General features: G+C 37.2%; 1 pseudogene; it reads left to right on the plus strand.

The window, feature by feature from the left end:
- The window catches only part of LOC107588205 (DNA polymerase nu-like), a 37,736-nt pseudogene that overhangs the window by 15,609 nt on the left and 1,003 nt on the right, over window positions 1–21,124 (plus strand).

Here is a 21,124-nt window from a genome sequence, read left to right on the forward strand (position 1 = left end):
TTATTTCTTGTTCTCGACTCCTTTTTTGCCCTCTCTCCCTCTCCCTCTATTGAACAATTGATCAGCTGAGCTGTGGATGAGCAGTGGTGTGTACTTCAGTCTGAATTCCACAACCATAGCAAAATCACCTGCCATGTGAGTGAAGAATGTGTGTAAAGGAACGAGAGAAATGAACAGAGAGAGAGAGAGAAAAAAGAATGAGCTTTACAGAGAGGAAGGGTATATAAGGCAGATCGCTCTCAAGCCTTGACTTTCAAAGAGTGTTTTCAGTGCCAGTGTATGTGTAAGAGTGTCAATGTGCCCTTGTGTGTGTTTGTGTGAGAAAAAGCATGCCGAGCAGCATTTTCTTGTCCGGATTAAGCCGGATTAGAGTCGGAGTGCAGCGCTGAGTCCAGCCTGATCTTCAGATCAATACCACTGTGCTCCTCCCTCTGCGTTTTCCTCCATCTATATCATCGTTTACACAATCTCTGTTTCTTTCTTTTTCCCCTATCTTTGAGTTTATGTATCCAATCAGTCTTTCTCAACATTTCAGTGTCTATGTTCAGACTGTAATTATCCTGAATTGTCTCAAATGAATAATTAATGAATAAAACCTAATAATAGATAAGTACAAAATAAATTCATTATTGCAAAACATTGGTTTATTGTACGCAAATGACAGGCTAACTATGATTATCTGTCTTATTCCATGGCCATATGCCAAACAAATGGACACAAATATTGAATTATTTTGAAATTATTTTGTTTTGTGAAAAGAAAGGTTACAATTACACATTTTAGCATCTTTACACAAAAGCAGTTGACTGTGCAATGCTGCAACTGACCAATCAGAATCGAGCATTCCAGAGAGCCATGTAGTAGTAACATGACCAATAATATATAAGAAAAGAATAATCTCTCCGCTTCTCTTGCTCTCTTTTCGTCTGTATTGTATTGCTGTAGATCAATAGAGCTACTCAAACAGAAGCAGAGAGCCTCAGCTGCTATTAAAAGCTCTTCCTCTCTCCCAGACTACCAGCATCTATCAAACCCAGACAACAGATTTACTGCACACAATAATCTGAGATCAGCTCACATCATTCCTACACACATGCTAAAAACTGCAGCACAATGCTGATCTTTGGACAGGATCATATCACACATATTCTAATAGAGATGTAAACATAGGGCGGTCAATCATGTGAGGATAAGAACGCTGATCTAGCACCATTTTCCTCTTCACATTTCACATTAAATGTAAAAACGATCAATCGATCAGCACCAGTATTTGAAGATGTTTTGTGCAGCCAGTGTTTTAAATGTTTTAGTAATGAAAATACTTTCAATTCAAGACGTGCATGAATGACGCGGTTAAACTGAGAGGGAACCACTTTGTGTCTATATGAGTGAGAGAAAGATTGGAGTGTGTGTGTGTGTGTGTGTGTGTGTGTGTGTGACTGGCCTTGAAGCTGTATATCTCTCTTCCCTCTCATCATTTGCAGCTTTACAGCTGTAATGAAGCACTGGGAGGAGAGAGGAACTGACCTTCCTACCAGCAATCTCCTCTCATTCAGACAAAAACCTTTTACCTGCAGACTCTTTTTCTTTCTCACACACATTCGTGCATGCCATCACTTCCCTTTGGCATGTTCTGTCTTTTTGTGTCATTGTCTCTCTCACACACATTTTTATAAGTACTGAATAGCTCTTTTCAGATCCTGAGAGCTTAATTTGTGCTTTAAAGATGAATGTTGTCTACACTAGTTCTGTCCTCCAGAGGAAAAGTGGGACTAATGATGGTTTTACTACTGACTACTCATGGCACCCCTCCGCTTTAAGAGCATGAGGCCAGGGGTCGGTTTCAGATCCAGAGACCGGAGACCGTCTGTCTGCCAAGTAGTTCAGATCTCATGTTCAAAGAGTTGTCATGACTTTACCAGATTAATACTTTATTTTCCTCGTCTTATTAGTGTATTTCATCCCTCTCTAGGCAGATAGAGAGGGCAAATCATATTTAACATTTCTTCCCAGAGACAGTTTGAAATGAATTAAAAAACCCAGTAAGAGACAGATCTCATTCATTTACTGATTGGACAGACACTGCTGCACCATGCCTTAGCGGCCCCAATTAGCATTTTTGAAGTCTGCATATTTGTCAGAGCCAGGGCTAAATTTAACCTACTCTTTGTGTTGTAGTATTGGATGTGAGAGACACTGTGCTGTGCTTTTCAGGGTGACTGAATCAGACGCTTTCAAATGAATAATAACTGGTTCTTTCCTCCTGCAGAATTTTCAAGCTCTTCCGAAGCAGCCACTGCAGATCTCTAAAAAACAGTACATCCAAGGTAAAGTATGTGTGTAATCTGACACTTACGTGTCTCTTACGTGTGTTTCTCTCTCTCTCCATGTCCTTTATATGGACCCTTTCAAAGCCAGTGACTCCGATAATGGCCAATATTTAAAAAAAAACTTTGTGATATCATTTATGAATCATTTAAAACTAAATGCTTTAAATGATTTATGTGAATTTAGGTGCCACAGCATAATGATTCTCAGTATAAAAATGGGTATTTGTTTTTGGATTTGCTAAAGACTACATTTAACAGTGTTATTCAGTTAGTAGTGTTTTTAAAGATTAACTTTAAGTCAGTGTATATAATAGTATATAAATAACACTAAAGTAGCACAGGTTGTATTTCATTTAGCTCAGATCAATTACATGTCTGGTCAAATCTGTCATGCTGGGAGCTTGCATCTGTGTGAACAGGGAAACACATCTATCTGGTATTTGAGCACGCTGCTTATGAAGGTATCGATTTTGTATGCCTATGTTTACACCATCTTTTCATTTATGAATCAATGTGGGGCTATTTTTGCACTAAGACCAGACTCATATTAATAGATCCACTCCTTTTCAATATATTCTCTGTCAGATCTTAATTTAGCTTGCTCGGAGTAAAGGAAACCTGTTCTTATAAACCCAGATATCTAGTTTTGAACCATAGAAAAAAATATGGCACTAAAGGGACATAAGAAAACTATGACTGTTGTTGCTTTATTGGACTTTTACTAGTATTTAAGATTAAGGCTTTAAAATAAATTAAAAAGTAGTTCTTAAACCTTATCACATAGTAACGCGTCTTACACCGCTTATTGAAGTGTGCTTTTAGTTTTCCAATCGTTCAGGTGATAAAATATGTACGAATATCAGACCCTAAAGATACTGTCACATTAGCAAAATTTTGGATTAATTTGTGAGCAAATAAATGTCCGTTGTCATTATTGTAGCAGTGTATGAAGCCTGCATAGACAAGTTCTACTCACATTTTCATCTGAAAAAGTAAAAATCTAATTTCTTCCATTGTTGAGAAGTGAGGTTTTAAATAGAAATGCAAAAAATCAAACAGTAATTGTAAATCAGTAAGTTAATATTTGCTTACAAGTATTCAGACTGTCTATTCTTTTAGCTGGTCTGTGCGCATGGATTTGCTGACTTCATGTGTTACATGCACATGCTCATCTCCCGACACAAGGTCATTGACATTTAATAACCTGCTAGAAAAACGGGACGCTAGTCCAGGAATAGACTTAATGTGACAAGCTGTCTTAAGTAGCTGTAAAGGGAATTCAGTTATGGTGATATGGGTCTGTACTTAAGGCTTATTAGATTAATCTTAACTTAAATTGCTGCTATTGTGTTTCTAGCCTTCATTATACTGAAAAAGGTCAACATAGCTTATTTAAAGAAGCTCATTTAGAGAATCTATTTTGATGTAGTTTGATCCAAAGTGTCCATCTGGTCCTCATCGAAGCAATAAATTAAACTAGCTAAATTAAAATCTTAAATTTAAAAGAAAAAAAGATGAATATGGTCTTATTAAGCTGTTTTAGGTGAAATACTTTTTAGAAATAAAATACATCTAAACTGAAGAGATCTATTGCCATCTTCATTGTCTGTCAAACACTCAACTGATGCTGGACAATTTAGATCAGATTAACTTACACTTGAACTGCTGCTTCTGCCATTTCCTCTCCCTCCTTTTCTGAAACTGTTATTGTATACACACCAACACATCAGTAAAGGGCAGTAACAAACATCATTTTTTTCTCTTTTCAGGACCTCTTTCTCCATTTTTACCTTATCAAATAAAGTTCAGAATACTCTCAAATGACATGATATGCCAGTTTATATACAACATTTATGTACACACTTTATCTCATAGTCCACATACAGGACTATGTTAGGTGCCAGTGTTGGTGTGTGTGAGGGTGAGTCAGCGCTCTGGCAGTCAGCGCAGTGTACACTCTCACTCTCTTTCTCTCTCTCTCACACACACACACACACACACAGTCTGTATTGCAATGTGAACTTATCCTCTCACACATTCGCTTTTATCTGACAGAAAAGCTCCTGGGTGTATTACTGTTTCTGCTGACACACATAGGAGACATGGCAACATGCGCACACCACTCACTGGCATCTTCTCCTCCTTTTATATTTTTATTAGGAAGGAGAGTTATGAAAAGTTATGGTTGAAGATTAAATTTGGAGGAGGTCATTATGACGTGTGTGTGTGTGCGTGTGCGTGTGTGTGTGTGTATTTCTGTCAGGTGGAGCTGCGTCTCTTGGCTCAACTGTCAGCTAACCCACAGCTGCTGAGAATCTTTCAGAACACTGAAGCAGAGGCCTTCACCATGCTGGCAGCCCAGTGGTAGGTACACACACTCACATATACACACTCATATATGTATGAGTGTATATAATGCACATACAAAACACATATTTGTTATTGTTTTTTTCAGCATACATGTTTTCAGTGTGACATAAGTTCGAAGAATGAAATTAATACATTTATCCATCAAGGATGCATTACATTGATCAAAATTGACAGTAAATACATGTATAATGTTGCAAAAATTATTTCAAATAAATCATGTGACAATGAAGACTAGCTGCTATAAATTAAGCTTTGCCATCACAGGAATAAAATACATTAAATTGTAATAATATTTCACATATTACTGAATTTTTGCAGCCTTGGTGAGCATAAGTCACTTCTTTCAAAAAATATCTTACCAACCCCAAACATTTTGAATGATTGTGTACACCTGTTCTGATGTGGTCATGAGACAGGGACAGTATGTTGTGCCCAGGTAGTAGTTACTTTAAACACTTCTTTTAAACAGTTATTATGAGTGTTTTGTTTTGTCCTGCTGACAGGACCCCCCAGTGTCTTTGCAGTAATAAAGTCATTATGGGTTTTTAAAATTCACACTCCAAACACTCATTCAAAAAAATTATTTAATTGAAAGGGCTTGGTACATGCGTGTGTGTGTGTGTGTGTGTGTGTGTGTGTGTGTATATATATTCCGTACCCACTGTATATATAAATATATGTATATAAACGTATATATAAAAAAATATATGTATTGTCTGCATGCCGAACAATTAAAAAGTGTTCATTTTTGTGACATCTCTAATAGTTAGTAGAGACTTCATATGCATGATATTTAAAAACAAGCCAACAAAGTTTAATGTTCATACTTTAGGTAACAGGTTAAGAAGACACAGAGAGTCGACCAAAAAGAGTTGCTAGATGTTCCATTTGTCACACACACAAAAGGTAATATACAGGCTGACAAGAGGGCAAAGTGTCCTGCAGTACCAGTCTGTGTGTTTCACCCTGAGGCTGTGTGCAGTCAACCAGACAGAGAGCAAGATCAGTCTGATGCTCACATCTCTACAGTTACTGTAGCGCACGGTGACAGGCCTGTCAAGACAAAGTGTGATTTGATTGCTGACATGAGCCCAGTTTGTGTGTGAGGATGGATATTACCCCAGATCATCACAGCATTTCTGTTAGCATATTCCTTCTTTTATGTATGTATGTGTGTGTTGCTTGCACAAAAGAGCTGAGATTTTGATATAATAAAGTGTGAGTGCTGATCCAACATTGGCTGCTTCTCTAATGCAGTAAGACATCTGCTGGGCAGCCTCTGATTCCCTGTCACTTTTCAAACGCGGATTCCACCAGCACTGCTAGCACTTTCATTACATAAATGTCTCTGTCTTTGTCTTTAGGAAGGGTATGAGTGAGGACAGAGTAAGTCTGGAGGACAGAGAGCATGCCAAGTGTATCGTCTACTCTGTGGTTTATGGAGCTGGTGAGAACTATGTTACCCATAATGCATGCAAACCATCACTTCAATCTACAGGAAGTACAGAACATGGCAATATTTAGCATATATTTTACCAAGCATTTAAAAGTGCTGTTTTGCTAACTCAAACCACATGGCTTCTCTTCAGTGGCTGTTGCATTCCTGCATGCTGCCATCTTTGCTCATGGGCACTCCCCTGAGCCATAAATACCTTGTTACTAATTACTGTGGAGCCGCAAGAAATTGACATCTTGACAGCGCTGATAGGGTGATGGCACACAGGAACATGTACAGTTGAAAGGCCATTACTAGCAACACTTCTTTAGGCACAGAAGATGTGAATTCAAAAGCAGCAGTCAGGGAAAAATATAACTTTCAATCAACATGAGGGTGAATGGATGGCAGAAATGTAATTTCTGAGTTAATTATACTATCGTTCAAACGTTTGGGATCAGTAACATTTTTTTAAAATGTTTTTGAAAATCGTCTCCATTTCTCAACAAAGCTGCATTTATTTGATAAATAAAATACAGCTAAAAACAGTAATATTGTAAAATATTATTACAATTATTACATTTTAAAAATTTACATTTTCAGCAGCCATTAATCCAGTCTTCAATGTCAAATGATCCATCAGAAATCATAATAGGTGCTCAAATATTTCTTGCTGTTATCAATGTTGAAAATAGTTGTGGAACTGTGATATTTTTCTTAAGAAGTTTTTAAGGAATATAAAGTTAAATTTAATAGTTTATATGAAATAGAAATCTGCGGTAACAGTATAAATAGCTTTACTGTTACTTTTGATCAATTTAATGCATTCTTCCTGAATAAAAGTATTATATTACATTAGCAGTATCAGTAGTGGCAAAAGTCACTGCTGAATAAAATTATTAATTTCTTTAAAAAACAAACAAAACTTTTGAATAGTAGTGTATCCTTTTAAAAAGAAATGTGGACATTTTGAATTTGGAAACTTTTTGACTGTTTCAAAATGTAAATAAACTATCCATATTTTTATCTGTATTTAGTCAGACAGGGAAGATTGTGGCATAGGCAGAGATACATACATTTATTTTTTTAGAATTAAAGAGATAGATGGTACAGATAGGAAGAAATAAAGAGAAAAGTTGTGACCCAGACTGGAGTGCTTTGCTCTATGAGTCAAGTGCAGAGAGCCTTATTGTTCATAGTGGTTGCTAACAGAGATCTCCCAGAATGTGGCCACCATGACTACAACCAAGAATCTTATTATGTGTGTGTGGAGGGAAGAGAGGGACTGAAGGAGGGTGTCACTGTTCTACTTTACTTTAACTGGGTCAACTTGAATGTATCTCTGTGTTTTTTTTCTCTCTCTCTCATTTATATTTTTCAGTCCAGCATCACACAAGTGGCTCACCAAAATTTGTTTGTGAGCATTAAGTTGCTAAATACAGAAAAAGACATTTATTGCACTCTTATAAAGGCATAAGGCGTGACATTTTCATTTCGACCATAATGTCATCTCAGGAAAACGAGAAAGAGAGAGAGACAGCATGAAGAAGGAAATAATGAGTGACTGAGTGCTGGTAGAAAGTGAGTGAGAGAAAGAGAGTGCTAGTGTCAGCATATGTTGATAATCCTGCAGAAAGCGAAGAATTGCCATGGTTACCGAATACTAAAAGGAGGTGTAGCATAGAAGAAAATCAAACACACACACACACTCATAGGTGAGGGGGAGGGGTGGACACACACACAACTGGGTCAGAATATGAGAGGCTAACTATTGAGCATCCCAGAGAGAAGGATGGTTTAGTTTGGAGTAATTAGGCAAAAGGAGGGGCACTAGAGAGAAAATGATTTCAACCAGTGAGAATGCACAGCGACACACTCTTCATCACTCCTTTGTGCCTGCTGCTGCCTTCATCTTCCTGCTCACATGCTGCACTCCCCTGAGCCATAAATACCTTGTTACTAATTACTGTGGAGCCGCAAGAAATTGACATCTTGACAGCGCTGATAGGGTGATGGCACACAGGAACATGTACAGTTGAAAGGCCATTACTAGCAACACTTCTTTAGGCACAGAAGATGTGAATTCAAAAGCAGCAGTCAGGGAAAAATATAACTTTCAATCAACATGAGGGTGAATGGATGGCAGAAATGTAATTTCTGAGTTAATTATACTATCGTTCAAACGTTTGGGATCAGTAACATTTTTTAAAAATGTTTTTGAAAATCGTCTCCATTTCTCAACAAAGCTGCATTTATTTGATAAATAAAATACAGCTAAAAACAGTAATATTGTAAAATATTATTACAATTATTACATTTTAAAAATTTACATTTTCAGCTGCCATTAATCCAGTCTTCAATGTCAAATGATCCATCAGAAATCATAATAGGTGCTCAAATATTTCTTGCTGTTATCAATGTTGAAAATAGTTGTGGAACTGTGATATTTTTCTTAAGAAGTTTTTAAGGAATATAAAGTTAAATTTAATAGTTTATATGAAATAGAAATCTGCGGTAACAGTATAAATAGCTTTACTGTTACTTTTGATCAATTTAATGCATTCTTCCTGAATAAAAGTATTATATTACATTAGCAGTATCAGTAGTGGCAAAAGTCACTGCTGAATAAAATTATTAATTTCTTTAAAAAACAAACAAAACTTTTGAATAGTAGTGTATCCTTTTAAAAAGAAATGTGGACATTTTGAATTTGGAAACTTTTTGACTGTTTCAAAATGTAAATAAACTATCCATATTTTTATCTGTATTTAGTCAGACAGGGAAGATTGTGGCATAGGCAGAGATACATACATTTATTTTTTTAGAATTAAAGAGATAGATGGTACAGATAGGAAGAAATAAAGAGAAAAGTTGTGACCCAGACTGGAGTGCTTTGCTCTATGAGTCAAGTGCAGAGAGCCTTATTGTTCATAGTGGTTGCTAACAGAGATCTCCCAGAATGTGGCCACCATGACTACAACCAAGAATCTTATTATGTGTGTGTGGAGGGAAGAGAGGGACTGAAGGAGGGTGTCACTGTTCTACTTTACTTTAACTGGGTCAACTTGAATGTATCTCTGTGTTTTTTTTCTCTCTCTCTCATTTATATTTTTCAGTCCAGCATCACACAAGTGGCTCACCAAAATTTGTTTGTGAGCATTAAGTTGCTAAATACAGAAAAAGACATTTATTGCACTCTTATAAAGGCATAAGGCGTGACATTTTCATTTCGACCATAATGTCATCTCAGGAAAACGAGAAAGAGAGAGAGACAGCATGAAGAAGGAAATAATGAGTGACTGAGTGCTGGTAGAAAGTGAGTGAGAGAAAGAGAGTGCTAGTGTCAGCATATGTTGATAATCCTGCAGAAAGGGAAGAATTGCCATGGTTACCGAATACTAAAAGGAGGTGTAGCATAGAAGAAAATCAAACACACACACACACTCATAGGTGAGGGGGAGGGGTGGACACACACACAACTGGGTCAGAATATGAGAGGCTAACTATTGAGCATCCCAGAGAGAAGGATGGTTTAGTTTGGAGTAATTAGGCAAAAGGAGGGGCACTAGAGAGAAAATGATTTCAACCAGTGAGAATGCACAGCGACACACTCTTCATCACTCCTTTGTGCCTGCTGCTGCCTTCATCTTCCTGCTCACATGCTTGATATATTCATCTCTCTCTTTCTGTCTAGAAATAATCTCAATTACAGGCAGACAGAAGGTCAGGTAAAAATGAGCCTGAGTCTTGCTGGTATATGAACTCCATCCTGTTTCATTCAGCAGGTCACTGTGTGTAAACTAAAGCAAGTAGCATGGGTTTCAGCCATGTCATGTGACTCTGTAGTTGGACTGATGAGAAATTCTTTGCATTTTGATTGGTTGGAGTACTGCACAATTTCTAATGCAAGTTGTTAGTAGCTACATTACATCTGATGCTACAGTATTTCCTAGGTATTTATTAGTGCTGCTTGCAAAGCGTCACTGGTGATGTTAACACTATAATTAGGGTTAGAGTTCTGAACAAACCATTAGATCTAAGTATAAACTCTTGCACACAGCTTATTTGTGCTATGGACATGATGACACCTCAAATTGTGTGGCTTAAAAAGGTGAGGTGTGCTATTAATTTTGTACATCATCAGAGTTATAATTTTTGCCAGGTGGATGAATAAAACACTTAGACTTAATAGTAAAACAGTAATATTGTGAAATAATATTACAATTTAAAATAACTTTTTTATTTATCAATATAATTATAAATGTAATTTATTCTTGTGATGACTAGGCTGAGTTTTCAACAGCCATTACTTCAGTCTTCAGTGTCACATGATCCTTCATTCTAATTATGTGATTTGGTGCTCAAGAAACATTTCTTATTATCAATGTTGAAAACGGTAGTGCTGCTTTACAGGAATAAAGGTATAGCCAATGGGATAACCAATATGAAATTTCTTCAATCATTTACTCAACCTCATGTCATTCCAAATGTGTTCTGTTGAGCACAAAAGAAGATATTTTGAAGAATGTTGTTAACCAAACAGCTGATGGTAGATCAGATGGTAGATTTTTTTCTATACTATGCAAGTCAATGGCTACCCTCATCTGTTTGGTTACCCACATTCTTTCAAATATCTTCTTTTGTGTTCAACAGAAGAATGAAATCCATGCAGGTATGGAACGACACGAGGGTAAGTGATGAGGGAATTTTAATTTTTTGGTCAACTAACATTTTTTTATCTAAATCATGGTATCTTTTACTAGGATTCTTTGATGAATAGAAACTTTTGCTTCTTTGGTGAATAAAAGTATAATTATTGTGTATGTTATTTTACATTAGCAATATCACTAGATGCAAAAGTCAGTGCTCTCCCATTATATCTTGCTTTATGTCATCACATTTGTTGTCATGGTAGTTGTCGTCATAGCAACATTGGGAGAATGGGGTGCTCAGTTTAACCTATTTCTCATAATCATTCTGAGCCTCTTCTCACCTCACTTTGTCTTTTTTGTCTCACCTTGAACTGTTTTATGCGTGGAATATTTCTGTTCTCTCTTGCTTTTTTCCACTGACTTTCTCTTTCTCCCTTTTACTCGACACCCTCACACACAGGAAGAGAGCGGTTGTCTGGTATTCTGGGTGTGAGTGCAGTGCAGATGAGGCCAGTTGTTTTCAGGACGAGAGGTGCCGGCCTTCATCCAGCAAACCATCCAGCACTGCCACAAACATGGTATGTGTGATAAACACAGAGTAGAGTTGAAGAAACTAAGCAGAGCAGCACAGCAACTGACACTTTCTCCCAAAACTCACTCACTTCACAGTTCAGTGTGTACAGAGCTGCCGTTAGGCCTCACTTCTACTGATATTACACACATCATGGTTACAATGGTTATTACAACTTAAGTCACACACTCATTCTTTCACTTCTCCTACTGTGAGTTACATAGTTACATTTGCTGCTGCCATTATATTCGATATTATATTCACGTTTCATCTCAGTGTTGCTTGAAAAGGTCAAGTGTGCCGTTTTACTATTATTATAAAGTATGAAATTAAAATTTAGTTTGGTGTGCTGTATTGGCATGAGAAATATTAATAAAATGTATGGCAACACAAAATAAAGAACAATGCAAGGCAGCTAAATAGAAGGTATCACAAAATATTAGTTAAGTACGAATGATTAATAGCTAAAAATAAGAAGATCAAATAATAAATAAGAAAATACAATAGCATACGTTAAGTCCAGTAATAAAATAGACAGTGTTAGGTTTGTAGCTACTTTTATTTTTGTCAGGCATTATCAGATTGCGACTGATATGCTGAGTTATTTTACTACAGTAAAGGTATTGGATCACTGCAGAGAACTAAGCACTCTTTCTTACCAATGGAAAATACAGACTTTCTGACTGTACCATTGCTATCAAACATTTCATAGTTTTCACTGTATTGCCTTCAATCAGTCAGAATAAGAAAAAAATATATTGTCAGTGTTCCTGTTCTGATAGCTGATTGTCTCATTTAGAGCATACCATAATTGACAAATAGTTAAGAAAATGTATCCAATCACATTGTAAGGTATGCTGAAATGTTCAATGTTCAGAGAATGAAACTGAAGTTCCAGGACTGAAAGTTTCTTCCAGTGCGCTCATTACACAATCAAAACTGGAGGCATTGGCATGCCTGCATACCCTCAAAAAACCTGCTATCATTTTAGCTGAGAAATGTATGGAGTTCTGAAAGGGAGGAAAGAGATTCAAGAAAATGAAATAGAGAAGGGCTGTACAGAGTGAGCTTTCTCTCTCCGTAATCTGTTCTAGAACAGGGAGTTCCAGTAGGAGTGTCATTGCGTCTAGTCTTCTGCTTAGGGAGAATCCCTGTGCTGCCTTTTTTAATTTAGAGAGACGCATTTATGTAGCTTAATGTAAAGGAGACAAGAATGACACAGGACCTTTCTCAGAGGTGAAAAGGAGAATAACATATTCTCTGTTGATGCATGCTGTGATGGAGGGCCCAGTGGCCCAAAAAGTATTTGGATACTTAAATGGTTATTTCACCCAAACCTTAATATTGTTATCATTTAGTCACCCTTATGTTGTTCTAAACCTGTATGAATGACTTTCTTCTGTGGAATGGTTTGGAATATCAACATTATACAAGATATCTTCTTTTGTGTTCAGCACGACTACAGGGGGAGGTGAACTCATTAAAAATATGTGTATGTCACTGAAAATAAATATCATTTGGTTTGATATTTTGTTAATGCAAAGAAAAATAGCACAAGCTTACTTACAAAAAGTGGTTTGGACATTTTCCGCTTGTCAAACAGTTATGGTAGTTAATCTTCCCTACACCTGTGGTTATTCTGCTAGGACACCTATGTGACTACATCCTGTAAAATGACCACCTCTTTTTTTTTAATACTTTTTTCGAAGTGTCTTCGTCTTTCACCCAATAATGAAAATTCTGTTCTGTTCATATAATAAAAATTGTTGGTTGCTTTTGACCCCACTACATTTTTTTGTATGGACAAAATAGTTAAAAAATTGTTCAGGCTATTGTCTTTTCTGTTATGTTGAGAGAAGAAAGTCAAACAGGTTTGGAATGAAATGAGGCTGAGTAAATTATCATATTTGTTGTTGTTGTTTTGGGTGGATTAAGTGTCCAAATATTTTTGGCCACTGTATGATATTTAAGTACACACAACTTTGAAAAGTAAAGTGCACCGGCAACGTTACTGTCACACACTTCTAAAAGGATACGCCCGAGACAGATACACACAAACATTTTGCGTTTGACAAACAAAACACAGACGCAACACCCATTCTCATCAACTACAACAGCAGAGAGAGAAACACAATAGCAATTTCCAGTGACGCATCATCATTGTTATCTGTTCATATGACACACCCACACTGAGCCACACACATTCCTGAACACTGTTACACATATGCATGCAGTGTTCTCTCTTTGTGCCCCTGGCGTCTCTGTGCTTCTGAGATTTTCCGAATGAGTCCACTGGCTGACCTCACTCTTTTCCAACAGGGGTTTATGCGTAAAGCTTGACCTATTGTCTGACTTACCCCGGAATGCACTGGCATGAGTGATTCGTAAAGAGTCTGCGTGTGAATGAGTGACTGAGTATAATAAGGCTGAATGAGTGTATAAGTTGCTGTGTGTGTGTTCTTTCTTAATGATGCCTTAGATTTTGTCAAGTCCATAATGTTAAGGCGCCGTTCTCTCCCTTACATTCACACCGCTGACTGAAGCCTTCGAAACCAAGCAGAGAGACAGGCGGTCAACTTTGTACTACAGGGTATTGCGTGCATTTCTACTTGTGTTTGTAATGTTTGCTACATCTGTGATCATCACAATGGCTGTGTGTGTCCCATTAGGCTCAGCTGCAGACCTAGCCAAAATGGCAATGATCAAAATCTGCTCTCAAGTGGCTTCTGCCTCTCACACTGCCAGGTACATCCATCCGTCCAACTTTCCACTCCCTCCCTCTCTTATAATCCCAAGTGTACCTGAATAATAAATTTTGTATATGGGAAATGCAGTAACATTTTACAGAAAGTTTCAATTAGTTAAATGGATGGTTCACCAAAAAATGAGAATTCTTTTATCTGTTAGTCACCCTCATGTTGTTCCAAACCTGCATGACTTTCTTACTTCAGAAGAAGAGATTTTGGAGAATGTTGGTAGCCAAAACCGTTTTGGTGACCACTGACCTCTATGGATGTAAAAACATTGAGGTTTAGAACAACATAATTTAGAACAGAGGTTTAGAACAAGTTTAGAACAACATAATGGTGACTAAATGAAAGCAGAATTTAAATTTTTACTAACTATCCCTTTTACAAACTGTCCCTATAATGCGTTCGGTATCATTCACTAACAAAGAAAATAATTTTCGCATAATATTTAAATCTAGGTTTATATAAATTTTTACATATGCTAATGCTATCTTTCTTATCCAAGGATACCTTTCCTTTCATTCTTTTTCTACATATCCCTGATCTTCTCTCTTTTTTCCTCCCTCTGCCCATCTGTGTGAGTCACTCAACTTGCAGTGCAGCTCTATATATTACAGTCGTTTATCTTTGTTAGCGTCTCTCAGTCCCTCCTTCTTCGTTCTTTCTCCTTGCCCCTCTCTCCAAGTCTCTTTCTGTTCAGTGAGTATTAGGAGATATGTCTGCAATAGATGACTTCCAGACCAATGTAAAGCATTGACACATTTAATGTAATATTGCCGTCACACTCCAGAAGCTAAACACATCATGGGTTGGTGGTCGTGGTCTGGTTATCTCCATGTTAAGATTGATAGTTCTCTTCTAGTTGTTGTGTCTCTTTATCTTTTAGGCTGGTGGCTCAAATCCATGATGAGCTGCTGTTTGAAGTGGAGATCTCACAATTAGAGCAGTTTGCTAGTGAGGGAGACCATACATGTCCTTTTATATGAACATGAAAGGAATCATTTGGGTGAAGTAAGTAGTTCATTTCAATTAATTCTGAGTAAATAAACTATTTTTCTGTGGTCTTATTTTAGTATTATTTATATACTATTAAAGTAGCTTTTACATTTTTATTTCTAATTAATATTTGATTAATGTCTTTAGAATTTGTTAGTTTTGTGAGATAGCATGGGATTAAACGATATCAATTAGAGACAAAAAACATTGGCCATTTAAATAGTTTGATTATTATGTTGGTGAACAGTGTTGGTGAAGAAGACCATGGAATCTCTTCAGCACATTGAAAATTTGGGAGTGAATCTCTCTGTAAGTGAACACCCACACAGCTTCATTTAAATGGCGGTCAATTTATCTTAGTATAAAGAAGAGCTTCTTGGTGTAGAGAAAGTAACATGCCATGATCTATTTACTTTCTTCCTTGTTGCTTCAGACACATATTATAGCTCTATTAGAAGCCTTAATCATATCAGACAGACTTTCAAACAGCTTTGTCCTCTATAAATGCGATTCACTGTGTCATAGCATTTGATTGGTAACCTAATTAAGCTGCACTGCATTTCCAGATGGCCTTCCCTCCGACAGCCTGGCTTTAAATTACCGTAAAACTAAATGATGCAGCAGTTGTAGATCAGAAGATATAGGCGCTCTAGTGATCCCAGCTCATTTCTCTCTATCCTCAGGTGCCCCTCAAAGTCTCACTGTCCACTGGACCATCATGGGGCTCAATGTGCGAGATGGACCTCCCCTGCAATATTACAGCTACATCTCTCTGAGTCTCCCGCTCTTCCTCTCATCCTGTAACTATGGTAACCAGGCAGCTGCAGTTCCCAATTCTTGTTTCTCACAGCTGTATCCGAGGGCAACGGTAGGAGCAAGCTGGATCGTACCAGTTTCTTTTTTTTGGGGGGGGGGAGGCTTCCCTTGATTCATTTTTATCCTTTTACTGTTGTATTCTGTTTGTCGTCTTACTGTTCAGAAGCTAGTAACTCTATGCATGAGAATAGAAGTAGCTATTAAATTTTTTTTTTTGTTTCTTTACACTGTTTGTACACCTGATGTTGCCATTTGCTCTTCAATACATCTCTCTATTGATATATTCAGTGAACAAATAATAAATATGGGCCTCTGTCATAAAGATGACTTAATTTTAGGTGTATTATTGGCTTGGTGAGCTGATGGTGCTGCTGTCTGTTTCTCAGCCTCTGTGATGGAACGTCTGTCTCCTGATGAATATTAATAAACTCGGTCCTCATTTAGTGAGTCTCGCTCACTCCATTTTAAACCCGTTAATCTTATCTCTTCTGTTTCCACGGCACCTCACAACTTGTTTAGAACCAGCCCACTGCATTTTCACTATATCTCTGTCTCACGTGTACACCGTCCACACACACACACACACACACACTGACTGACCCAGATTTTCAGTGTCCGTCTGTGGCGTCAGATCTTCTGTGCCCCCTCGCAATACACTCTATCAATACAAACACACCCTTGAAAAATGTTCCAGTCACTGTGCAGGTGACTGTTGTGTTTTCAGAGGCGATAACAGTGCAGATGGCTGTAACCCTGTCTGAATGTCAAGATATCCCTGAAAGCCTGTTCTTAAAGGTCTGGTGCTGAGAGTAGAAACCGTTTACCCTGCTAGGTCATAATCTGTCTGTTCTCTCTCAAAGTCATTAATGAATGCTTAGCATCACTGAGATTTGGTGGAGAAGATCCTTTAGGTTGTGTAATGGGGGATCAGTAATGAGATCATGTTTTAAACAAATTATTTGAGCCTTCCATATTACTTACATAGTTAGGAAATGTATTACAGAGTTGTTGACTTGCTTAAATCAAAGGTCTTTTCAAAGGCCACTGTTATCAATAACATCTCCAATCCATACTGCCATAATAAGAGGTAAATAAAGTTTCCTTTATCTAACAAGACTTTTGAATGTTCTTGATGTGTGCACATCCGTTGCTTTTAAAACTTGTTCAGACACACGTGTACAAGCTTTATGAATCATTCCTTTAATTGATACAGTATGTACACCCTTTTCTTTCATAATTCAGGAAAACATTTCTTTACATCTTTACAAAGTTCCTGTGTATTGAGGAAATGAAAGAAAAAGGGGGAACTTAAACAGCAGTTAAAAAAAAACTCCAAAGGAAACTCAGGCAGTACAATGATTTCAGACTCAAAGAACCAGGTGATCACTGCGACCAAACGGGTAAAGCAAGGTCAGATTTACCATGCTGAAAACCTCAAACCTCATTTTTCCCTAAACACAATTCTACCCAGCCCTCATTATCATACTAGACCCAGCCCCATTTGTGGTTTCTGACCCTGCCCCCATGTATGGCCACATATCATTTCCCTGCTGTGTGTGCTTTGTGTGGGCTTGGTTCTATAGTAACAGGCAGCCAATGACTGAAATGTGACCACGCTGACATAAATGGGGTAACTAATGCCAACTTACACCAGAAATTGTAAACATGAGCATTTATAAAGCAAAGAAAAAGTGTTACTGCCAACTTATGAAATTATCTTTTAAGTGCCATACATTTCCAAAGTATTTCCAGGGATTTACCCGTTAATTATCAGTAATGTACAATAATTAGTAACTAGTAGTAACTTCTAAAAGCCCATAATAAGTATGCTGGGAGAGGATGCTGGGACTCTGAAAGTTGCATTTGCTCTGACTGGCACAAATGTAAGCTGATTGTATAGTTAGAATTGTGTATCAGTTTGCAGTTGTTTCCCAAAGTGTACTGTTGTTGTTGTTTTTTTTTGTAAACATCTTAATTATATTCATATAGTTTCTGTTACAAAATGATCATAAAATGTCCCCAAATGCTATTTACAGTAAATTACACTTTACAACTTTACACATATTAAAATGTTAATAAAAAAGGTTAATTGTTTTTGTTTTCAAGAAAAATCATAAAAGCTTTGTTAATATGAACCTGTGCGTATTGTGCCACTTGTAAAACTGGTGTGTGGTGGTTGATTTATCTGTTTAGATTACTGTCACAGATTGTTGGAGACTGCACTCCTGGTGAATCAGGAGACGGTGGATATTTGAGACCGACCAATCGTGGTTCAGAGCTTGACACAACTTTCAGAGGCCCATGACATCACCCAGTCACAAAGGTTTTTCACTTATTTTTCTGGGCTTCATATCAGTACAACATAAAAATCCACTGTAAACTGAAGAATACAAGATGCAAGTAAACATGTTAGTTGTAATTAGAATTAAGGAAATATAAAACGTAATGAGAATATACAAAACATAAAATTCACATTCACACTTTGTCAGGCCTTGGCTTGCCCGTGGTGATGTTGCTGTGCCAATACTAATAACATCTTAGCGACTGTCACCAGTAAAGTATGAGGGATTGAACATCAATGCAGCATTTTAACATTTTTATAATCTCATGGATCATGTTCTAATGTTTTGTTTTGTTTTTCAGCTGTGATACTTTGTATTATTGCTTGATAAAATGGCACATAGGCTTGATTTCCAAAATGAACTCTACAAAGATGAGTTGTGGTAACATCTTAAAGACAAACGGCAAAATAATGAAATACAGCAAACATCTCGACTTTGGCAAATGTAACTTTCAAAAAATACTTTTAATACATTGTAGTGGATGATAGATAAGCATAAAAGCATTTAATTATTAAAAAAAATTAACCAAAAATAAATAAATCTTACAATTGTGCTACAAGTGCCACTACCTCCTTGGCACTTGAAGCCACAATTGAGGGAGTGCTTTCAACCTAGAAAATTAAGGGAGAAGGGAGCAGCTCCACAAATTGGTGCCTTGGCTTGTTCCATGCATCCCCTAAAGGGTGACAGTGATGAAGCAAGACCATCTACCATTGTGGATTTTCCCCGACTCCCTTTTTCCTCTGTTAAGTGAAACATTCTTAGCAGCCATCTCTTTCATGCAGGTTACCAAGGTCAATCTGAATGCCTTATCATCAACACTAGAAATGTATATACAAAGAATGCACTTTATTTCTTTTTTTTAAGACTTGGGTAAAACCCCAGCTTTTTATCCTTGCGTAACAACTTGGCCACACTGCTCCAACTTTCAGAGACTTTCACTAGCCAGTCAAATCACCAGTCTAAACCCACATATGACACACTAACTGTATACATAAATCCAATTTAATTGAGCCTTTAGCATGTGCAAAAGTTTTAGCATGTGCAAAACTTGCGGCATGATCAGTGACTGGCCAACGGGTTAGTTAAACACAAGCAGTGATCATGGTGTTCTTGCACTCGCTTGCAATTTTAGCATTGCAATAAGGCTCTCTTCAATCTGGCAACAATACATGCACCTAATACATGAAATCCCAATCCCATGCTAACTGCATTCTGAATAATAAGATAAGGATTTTCAAGGCAGTTGCACTACAGAATAAGAATAACACTCATAGCAAAAGACCTTGAGTACATCAAACACTGTTCAAATCTGGATCTTCAAAGTACGTAATACATTGCTGATTGCCGTGTACATTCACATCTGCCAGCACTATGGTAAATCCCATTAAGACATTAGTGTGTTTTTCCAGTTGATCTGATACTGATTCCTAAACGTGGGATTGAATACAACTTTGTGCTCCTTGTATATTTTCATACTCTATTCCATTTATGTGTGTTTGTGGATTGTTTTAACCTTTCACAGTTTAGCGCAAATGTTTCACAAGATCTCAGATAAGCAATCTGTAGCCTGTTTGCTTTGGGTTTACACTGGCCTTTGTGCTGATAGTTTAAATATCCCATCATGGATTTAATCAGCCCAGCCTTTCTTCTTAAGGATGTTAAGTGCATTCAAACACAGTGTAGCTGACCACCTAATAAGTCAATTTTAAGGGAGACAGGTGAATGCTATGTTTTATTTGACTAGCACACACTGGCAAAGTTGTGTCTAGAGAATTGCTTTCTAAGTGCCTTATTCGTTTCAACCCACAAGGCTTAAATAGCGACGTCCTCAAGTAAAGTGAGAAGCGTCACGTAACTGAACTGTAATCAAAACAGCGCATTCAGATAAATAATTTTCAAGGCCTTACGAGAAAAAGGACATCTCACAATATCCTAAAAGATGACAGTAAGAATTTTAGAATGAACTGAAATTACATAGAAATATGAAAAGAAACCGCTCCACTTTTAAGACTTGCCATGTGAAAGATGGTATTTTCCTGCTCATTTTTCTTTCAAAGACGTTTCATGCAACAACAATTTCTTTGAACAATGAAACACGTATTTGTTATATGTTCAGTTAAAAAAAGAAGCTTGTTTTACATAGTTTTAAATATGCTTCTTTTCCGGGGCAGGCACCGTATGCACAAACCAGGTACAGAGGCATGCCACATACTTGCATTGCTCTTGCATTCTACTATTGGCATCTGTGATGTCATTGAAGCAGCAAGCTGGTGGGTAGTCCTATTATTTGGTTGACCCCGCCCATCTCACATTCTAAGCCATGCCCACAACTCTCCACACTGCTACTGTGACATCACAGAGGGAGGGAAGTATGGAGGATAGCATAAGCTAGAATGGGAAAAAGGCAGCGCAACAAGACTCCGTGGCGCATGCAGAGATGGGGGTGGGGACGTAAGGGAGGGAGAGGTCTGGCCCAGGGTTGCAGTCAGATATTCGGATGGGGGTGGGGTTAAAGTCGAGGAAAACTGACAATGTTCATGTTTATTATTTTTTTGTTTTGTTTTTGTTTTTTGCACTACATGTTACTTCTATGTATTTTAAATCACATTTAGTTTCTTAACTTTATACAACATTATGTCACAGATGAAGCTCATTGTGGTTTGTATCTCTCCCTGTGCTGGTCTGTGATAGGAGGGTAGAGACAGAGAGAGATTATGGGTATGTCATAATATATGTATTCAAACATTTTACATATACATATTGAATAGTTGCAGAATATAAAGCCTTATATATTGTGTACTTATACAGACATTTTTTGTATATATATATTTATCCAAATTTAGATTTGTGCTCGGATTA

The sequence above is a fragment of the Sinocyclocheilus grahami genome, unplaced genomic scaffold, assembly GCF_001515645.1.
Source record: "Sinocyclocheilus grahami isolate Dianchi unplaced genomic scaffold, SAMN03320097.WGS_v1.1 scaffold99.1, whole genome shotgun sequence".
In the NCBI taxonomy this organism is placed as follows: Eukaryota; Metazoa; Chordata; class Actinopteri; order Cypriniformes; family Cyprinidae; genus Sinocyclocheilus; species Sinocyclocheilus grahami.